The following is a 9,325-nucleotide window of genomic DNA, read 5'->3' as shown; positions in this document are numbered from 1 at the left end:
CTGCCAAAGACAACAAATTGTTGCAACTTAGCAAATCAATCTGAGTGCATCAAGATTAATTAATGAAAATGGATGGCTGTAATGGCACCCAACTTTATATGCTAACTCCCTAACCACAACATTCAGCTATTTCCAATTTCTCACTACTTTAGTCCAGTTCACATGGTTTAGTGATTTCACATGGGAGCAATAAAAAGCAGTTCATAGGAATTACAGATTTCACATGGGAGAAAAGAAAAGCTAACAAAAACCTGCTGGTTCACAAAAAACAAAGGTGGTTTACAAAGAACTACTGTGGTTAAACCACCAACCATAACAACATATGCCGCCACAAAGAACAATTGTGGTTATACCACCAACAATAACAGCACTGCAAATTTACATGAATGACATTTCCAAGATTGCATCAAATCTACATCAATGAGATTTTTCCTAGTTTCCATCAAGTCTACATCAATATTGATGTTCTTTAACAGGTTTGAGGCTGAAATTTCAGAGGTGTAACATCAATTCTACATCAACTCCCATCATATTTTCCAAGTTTACATCAAATCTACATAAACCTTAGGCTGGAACTTCAGAGGTGCAGATTGATTATTCATACAACCACACACACACACACATTATGACATCCACAAAACTAGTTACATTGCCCAATGCTCAAAAATTCAGATCAGAAAAATTCAGTTTAGGAGCAAAGTTCAAAGTTCTGGACAGTCCAAAGTTCTCTACATACCTATGATCATATCAGACAAATTAAGTCCTATCAGTTCTCCACACAAACATTTCCTAGGATTCAAACAAAGTTCTCCCCTGCCCCTCAGCTAGTGTTGTAACAAGATCAGCATGAGAGGAGAGGGGTGCATACTGGGAGGTGTGTTCATCCCCTGCCCCTCAGCTAGTAAGATAATAAAACTTAAATTATCTCTCTCTTTCTCCCCTGCCCCTCAGCAGCAGGCGCAACACAGGCTAGTGTTCATCAGCGGGCGCAACACAGGCAAATCTGAGGCGTGGGGAGAGGAGAGGGGGGAAGGAGAGGGGTGCATACGTGGGCGAGGTCTGCTTGCGGCGGCGGTGACTCCCCCATGCTCGGCGGCGGCAAGTCCCCCATGCGTGGGCGAGGCAAGCGGCGAGGTCGCCGTTCATGTCATGGGCGAGGCGAGCAGCGAGGTCGCCGTTCCTATTGTGGTCGAGGCGAGCGGCCCCAGCAACACCACCGCTGGTCACCGCCCCCGCCCCTGCCAGTTGCTTCCGCTGCCGGCCCACGCCACCGCCCTCGCGCCCGCCGTCGCCTCCGCCGTCGCTCGCCACCACCTGGTCCGAAGACCTAGAAAAACGCCCGCCGCCACCTGGTCGGAAGACCTAGAAAAACGCTAAGTGTTGCTCTGTTCGATGCCACCTGGTCGGAAGGTCCCACTTGTCAATGATACGAGAGAGCCGTAGTTTTATATAATGTATAGGCAAATTCCCATACATGAGCAACTATCCCTCTCTAGCCCAGCGGTAGCGAGCGAGCGAATCAAGCACGAGGTCGTGGGTTCGAGTCCCGCCTCGCGCATCTTTTTTGGGTGAATTAAGATCTCGGGCGCCTGTCAAATGGGTCCGGCTTGTCAGTGTGTGCCCCGCCTGTCTGTTGAATATTAACATTTAAGCAAAAATGACAGCTAGACAATGACACATAAGTGAGGTTGCTGAGGTGGCTGCCTAATCATCCTAATGCATTCAAAATAAAGGGTAGTGACCATTTATATTGGTCGTTATCAGCTAGGCATGAGGCAGTGGACAGTGCTACTAGCTTTACGACCATTGCCTCTAATGAAATTATGACCTTTCTGACCAAAATGGTCGTTATGGTTTAGGGTTTGGAGCCCCCAGAGAGCTTTTGACCAATTGGTCTAAAATGGTCATAAATTTATGACCAATTCTTCCAGGGTCACTGACAGAAGGTCGTAAGTTGACATATTTCTTGTAGTGACTCTCCCCGCTCGTTGCTATGCATCTCCTAGATAGATCTTGTGTGATCGTAGGTAAATTTTTTGAAATACTGCGTTCCCCAACAGTGTCTCCTAGATTGGTTAGGTGTCGCTTGGGAGCCTCCGTCGTGATGTGGAGTTGAACCAAGAAAGTTTGTAAGGGCAAGGAGATCGCCTACTTCGGGAAGATCTACCCGAGTGAGGCAAGTACTTCATGGGCGATGGCCATGGTGGGATAGACAAGTTTTCTTCTTCGTGGGTGGATCCCTTTGTGGACTCGCGCAGCCGTTACCCTTCGTGGGTTGAAGTCTCCATCAACGTGGACGTACGATAGCACCACTCATCGGAACCATGCCAAAAATTTCTGTGTCTCCATTGCGTTTGCATACTCCAAACCCTTCCCATTACCTTCATATGCAATGTTTTACTTTCCCCTGCTATACTCTTAGAATTGTGTGTGTAGGTTGAATGCTTGACTTGTACTAATTGCTAAAATCTGCCAACAACTAAAATTGGGAAAAGGATAGATTTTTATTTGGTCAAGTAGTCTAATCACCCCCACTAGACATACTTTCGATCCTACAAGTAGCCATACCCTTGGCCTTGGTAGCCGTCTAACCTCCATTGCGACTAGTGAATTGAGTCCATAAGGCTACCGTTGCAAGGTCTTTCTCTGAAGGACTAAACCAGTAAAGGGCCCTTCTTGGTGGCTTAAAATTCTCCATCAAGGGGGCATTTGCAACCCTAAACGATCAGATCTTGGATCCAAAGCTAGATCACATATGCGAATTCAGGTTTCCTGCCAAGGTCTGCATCTTTGGCTGGCTTCTACACACCGACTTCCTCAACACAATGCAAAACTTGCATATGAGGATTCTTGCATGGAGGGTATAATCATAAGTAGGCATTCGTTCAAGTAAGAACATTGACCTAGCTTCGGTCCACCCACACAACACTTATTAAATCAATGAATAGTAACTTAACGAATCATGGTTAAAGTAACTTGAGGATAATCCGGTGTGTCCTCAAGAGTGTTTTAGCTATTATAAGAAACACAACCGCCTTGTCCTTAGCATACATAAGGATTAGGCCAATTGTTGAACTTTATTACTTTTGTTACTATTTATCTTGCTATCAAATAATCTACCTAATTATCTTTACAATATTTATAGTGAAACCTTGCTGAAAACTACTCCCTCTGTCTCATAATATAAGACGTTATTACATGAAATATATGAGTATATTGGATGTAATAACATCTTATATTATGGAATGGAGGGAGTCCTTGTTAATTCTTTCTGCTCCTCGTTGGGCTCGACACTCTTACTTATCGAAAAGGCTATGATAGATCCCCTATACTCGTGGGTCATCAAAGGGATGTGTGAAGCTCTCCGACGTGAAAAAGGAAAAGAAGTTCGAGAGGTTTAACATCTTCATGGCGGCGACTCAGAAGAAGATTAATCTCGAAGGGAAGAAGACCAAGCGAAGAGAGGAGGGTTGAGCTCGTGGCCACTATGAAGGAAACTAAGATCTTGATCATGAGGATATGCGAGTTGGATGGCGATGGCCAATGATCGTGGGTGCCGTCCATGTCAAGATGTTGAAGCGCTTGGTAGCAGAGATGGAGGCAGTCGAGAAGGAGTCAGATGGTGAGGAGGAGGCGACACTAGAGTCAGCAAGGAGGCTCGGATAGCCGATCTGGCAGGGAAAATTTGCCCTTTTTTGCACGAACTACTGAAGTTGGCTCCAGCATCCGTGTCCACGGACTCGTCCGGATTAGTCCGTGAAGAAATTGTGCGTCGGTTTTAGGGACGACATTGGAGATGCCCTAAGTCTGGTCTTGTCATATCCTCCCCGCTTTGCGAATATCATGGACAGGGCCATGGAGCAGTCCGATTCCACGAGCACCGGTGGCTCGGTCCTTTGAAATGGCAAGGCCAGGCCTTCCATGTCCCGTTCTGTCGACTTTCCCCCTGTTTCTAAATGCAAATCATGCTAATTATCGTTCAAAAAAATTGTTAGATGGAACTCCGTTTCGAGTACAAAGAAAAATGACATGCTCAACCTCACCTGCTTTCACGACTTCCTATTGTCATTTTCTAATTTACTAGCGGTTGGGGCGTGCCATTGCGCGCCGCGTAAGAGGAAGATGTACGCGTGTTTTCTCCATTTCAAGGAGAAAGAGAAAGAAACCTTATCTCCATCTCAAAATAAAAAAAACTTTCTCACATCAACCAACCAACAGATGACACACGGACATCACATCCATCTCAAAAGGAAAAAATAGTCTCCAACTCAAAATAAAAAAAAGATTTTCTAAAAAAGAAACAATTCCCACAACAGCCAACATGTAGCTGCCACTTGGCATAGCTGAGAGGCCACCTTTTTCATCTGACTTAATGGGTTTAATGAGATGATAACGCGTCATAGGTGGGGCGACAAAGCCCGAGCTGTTAATTTTGAATCATTAGTTATATCTTCCAATTTTACCAATGCTGATATAAGTATTCGACATCATGCAGAAAATAAAAAAAATAAAAAAATTATCATGGGCATCCTCCCCGCCCCCAGCCCACACACCCCACGCCATTAAAATGGGTAGATACATTACCCACGTCCCTGCTATCCCTTTCTTAATGGAGCTGCTGCTAATTTCTGACAAGAATCTTTTGATGGAACTCACTTTTGATAGCGATGCTACACTTAACGGTGATAGTATAAGCCAAAAGACGAAGCGAAAAACACCTATTTAGAACCTTTTCTGGCTTTTTTGTCAAAGTGGAAAATCTACAAAAGCAGAAGCAAAAGACCAAATAAGCATGACCTTAGCCCTTAGGCCTAGCATTTTTGTGCTTTTGATAGCAAAAGAAGACAACCTATTCAACCTCACTTGATTTCATCACTTCGATATTGTCATTACTTCAATATTTTTGTTCAAGAATCTGTTGATACTACACAATTATGAGATGATAACACATAAAATATACTCCACCTATTAATTTTGAATCATTAATTATCCTCCATTTTTTCTGGTACTACTGTGTATGGAGTATTTAAGATCATCCGGAAAATCAAACGAGATCATGCTACACTTAACGGTGATAGTATAAGCCAAAAGAAGAAGCGAAAAACACCTATTTAGAATCTTTTCTGGCTTTTTTGTCAAAGTGGAAAATCTGCAAAAGCAGAAGCAAAAGACCAAATAAGCATGACCTTAGCCCTTAGGCCTAGCATTTTTTTGCTTTTGATAGCAAAAGAAGACAACCTATTCAACCTCACTTGATTTCATCACTTCGATATTGTCATTACTTCAATATTTTTGTTCAAGAATCTGTTGATACTACACAATTATGAGATAATAACACATAAAATATACTCCACCTATTAATTTTCAATCATTAATTATCCTCCATTTTTTCTGGTACTACTGTGTATGGACTATTTAAGATCATCCGGAAAATCAAAAGAGATCATGCTACACTTAACGGTGATAGTATAAGCCAAAAGACGAAGCGAAAAACACCTATTTAGAAGGTTTTCTGGCTTTTTTGTCAAACTGGAAAATCTGCAAAAGCAGAAGCAAAAGACCAAATAAGCATGACCTTAGCCCTTAGGCCTAGCATTTTTGTGCTTTTGACAGCAAAAGAAGACAACCTATTCAACCTCACTTGATTTCATCACTTCTATATTACTTCAATATTTTTGTTCAAGTATCTGTTGATACTACACAATTATGAGATGATAACACATAAAATATACTCCAGCTATTAATTTTGAATCATTAATTATCCTCCATTTTTTCTGGTACTACTGTGTATGGAGTATTTAAGATCATCCGGAAAATCGAAAGAGATCCTGCGTCCCCCCCAACCATACAATCCCACATAACCTTATCATGCCATCCATAATCAGTAGGAATTGAAGCCATTTATGTGTTACTGCATGCGCTGGATTTATGAATTGACTAATACATGCCAAAAGTAAGGCACGGCACATTAATTATTTGTGCCATATAAAGATTATGCAGTATTGATCCTATTCCAGCATTCCCATCATCTTCCATGTGTACTTGTATGCGGCTTAAGAAATGGCGTCGTTTACAGATCTCTTAGTACAACTTCTCTTTCTCACCACTCTCTGTCCTACACTCGCACTATGCTATATAAATCCAGCAACCACGAGCATACACCAAAACGCCACAAAATCCTCTTCTTATCGTGCTTACATCGTGCTCGTCCAGCCACCACCCTCGAATGCAGGCGAAGACGCACACCGCCAATGGCACGAGTCTTTCTTGTCGAGCTCGTTGGCAGGTGACTCTATCGAGTCACGCCTTCTCTACTCTTACACCGAGGTGTTCAACGGCTTCGCCGTGAGGCTCACCGATGCCGAACTCGACATGGTGTCCAAGAAGTCAGGGTTTGTGCGTGCATTCCCGGACCAAACGCTACAGCTAATGACCACCCACACGCCAGAGTTCCTTGGGCTAAGGAATGGCACCGGGTTCTGGAGCCAGGCTGACTATGGGAAGGGAGTCATCATTGGGCTGCTTGACAACGGCATCTATGCGGCGCACGCTTCCTTCAACGACCACGGTGTTCCACCACCCCCTGCAAGGTGGAAGGGCTCGTGCGATGCGGCCCTGTGCAACAACATGCTTATCGGTGCCAAGTCACTGATTGCGGGTGATGACTCTGGCGACGAAGAGGGGCATGGAAGACACACCTCATCCACAGCCGCCGGAAACTTCGTAACCGGTGCATCATAAAATGGTGTGGGCACAGGCACCGCGGCCGGAATTGCCCCGAGCGCCCACATTGCCATGTATAAGGTATGTGTTGCTCGTGACTGCAAGTCATCTGCCCTACTGGCTGGCCTAGAAGAGGCCATCAAGGATGGGGTGGATGTACTCTCGCTCTCCCTTGGTAGCAGCACACGCGCACGCTTTGATCAAGACCCCATATCTATTGGCGCGTTCAGTGCCGTGTCCAAGGGCATCCTTGTGGTGTGCGCCGCTGGCAACAGCGGTCCAACTCAGCGCTCCGTCACCAACGAAGCACCCTGGATGCTCACGGTTGCCGCCGGCTCCGTGGACCGGAGCTTCAGCGCCAACATCCATCTCGGCAATGGCAAGAGCATTGACAGAGAAGCACTTACCCAAATAGCGAATCCAAGCTCAAAGTTTCACTCTCTCCTCTACTCCGATGAATGGCGGTACTGCAATTATGACTATGATAGTAGCATAACTGGTAAGATCCTCGTTTGCAAGGACAACAAGTCAATGGCTCATTGCTATCTTCAGAAGTGCCACGCAAGCAAAACCCCCTTGTTCATTCCGATACAATCCCACTCTCTCGCTCCTGGTCTCTTTTACTACATTAGGACAACAACGTTTCAACTGTTACATGCTGCGGTAGTTGAACCCCTTTCCTCTGCATGACCTGTCATTGCCACAGTAAATAGATGAAACCCACTAGCATGAGTAGGAGTTGTTTGAGCCCTGATGTGCCTACTCATTCATGCCTGTTTGTCATGCCTGCTATTGTTTAGAGTTGTGTCAGGTCTGATTCATCGGGAATGAATTGGAATGTGGTGAACATGTCCTACTGTTGAGAGCTAAGTGTGTGAACACGATTTGACAAACATAGCGGTGAGAGGCCATGTAGGAGTACATGGTGGGTTGTCTCATTGTAGCCGTCCTCAAGAACTGAGTTCTGTGTTTGTGATCCATGAACAGTTACTACCACACATTGGAATGCTTAAGTGCCCCTCTCGACTTATTAATCAACTTGATCTCTGTCCAGGAGTTGCAACTAGTTTCTGGTGTTTGTAGGTAGTGTTAGGAGTCTACCAAGTGGCACCCGGTACAGGTGGGCTTGGGACAGACTAGGCACCGTGGCCGGGTATGCCAAGCGTCGCCCGTTTGGTGGGCTTGGAACCCTGTACACATCGTTTGGGGCCGTGAGCGACACCCCGGCCGGATCTCCTTGCGGATGGAACCCGAATAGGCGATAAACCTGGACGAGAGACTTGTGTGGTTAGTCAGGTCGTGGCCGACTCCCTCGCCAGGCTTCCGCTTGAAGGTTGCCGAGGTACACGACGTGTACATGGTGGTAAGTGGCGAGAGCGTGTGTGACGAAGTACACCCCTGCAGGGTTAACATCATCTATTTGAATAGCCGTGTCGGCGGTAAAGGACTTCTGGGTTGCCTGTACAGTTCATAGACAAGTGAAAGTGGATACTCTAAAATGCACAAGATAAGCGTGAGTGATATGGATGGCGTTCTCGTAGGGAGACGGGAACGGATCCATAGTGGTGTATTGATATGGTGAATATGTGGACTCGTGTGCGCCACCCCAAAAGAGTTGCTTGCAGTCGTAGTTCAGGTTAGCCACTGAGTCAAAGCTGGCTTGCTGCAGTTAAACTCCACCACCCCTTTTGTTGATACCGATGCATATGTAGATAGTTCTAATGTAAGTCTTGCTGGGTACATTTGTACTCACGTTTGCTTATTATATGTTTTGCAGAGAGACGTCAGTCTCGCTAGTAGTCCTGTGTGGACTTCGACGTTTAGCTTGATACCTCAGCTACGATCTTGTGCCCTCGGCAGGATCTGGTAGATAGTCAGGCTTCTCAGCCTTTTTCATTTGTAGATGTCTGTACTCAGACATGTTAAGCTTCCGCATGTGCTTTGACTTGTATGCTCTGAATGTTGGGTCATGAGACCCATGTTTGTAATATCTGGCTCTTCGGAGCCTAATGAATAAATACTCTGAGTCGTAGAGTCTTGTTGTGATGCCATGTTGTATTTGCACATATCGAGCATATTGTGTGTATGATTGAAATGCTTGGTATGTGTGGGATCCGACAATCTAGTTGTCTATCCTTAGCAGCCTCTCTTATGGGGAAATGTAGTCTAGCGCCTCCTTGAGCCATAGTAGTCCGCTACAGCCCGGTTCACCGGAGTCCTACTAGCCCAGCACTACTGCTCCGGAACACTTGATTGGCCGGCATGTGATTCACTTCGTTCCTGTGTCTGTCCCTTCGGGGAAATGTCACGCGGTGACATCCGGAGTCCTGCCTAGCCTGCTACAGCCCGGTTCACCGGAGTCCTGTTAGCCCAGTGCTACAGCCCGGATTCGCAGGCTGCTGACCGACATGTTCGATGTTGATTCATGTATGCCTGTCCCCATACGTTAGTGCCGCTTTGGGTTCACGACTAGTCATGTCGGCCCGGGTTCTCTGTCATATGGATGCTAGCGACTCTATCATATACGTGAGCCAAAAGACGCAAACGGTCCCAGGCCATGGTAAGGCGACACCCGTGGGAATACCGTGCGTGAGGCCGCAAA

At 45.7% G+C, this 9,325-nt stretch overlaps 1 pseudogene; it reads left to right on the top strand.

The window, feature by feature from the left end:
• The first annotated feature begins 1,149 nt into the window (after positions 1-1,149).
• LOC109769664 (subtilisin-like protease 4) lies at positions 1,150-7,436 on the top strand (annotated as a pseudogene).
• The last annotated feature ends 1,889 nt before the right edge of the window (positions 7,437-9,325 follow it).

Source organism: Aegilops tauschii, chromosome 7 (assembly GCF_002575655.3).
Source record: "Aegilops tauschii subsp. strangulata cultivar AL8/78 chromosome 7, Aet v6.0, whole genome shotgun sequence".
Classification (NCBI taxonomy): Eukaryota; Viridiplantae; Streptophyta; class Magnoliopsida; order Poales; family Poaceae; genus Aegilops; species Aegilops tauschii.
Note: the sequence above shows the minus strand (reverse complement) of the source record. Positions and strands in the feature narration are given on the sequence as shown.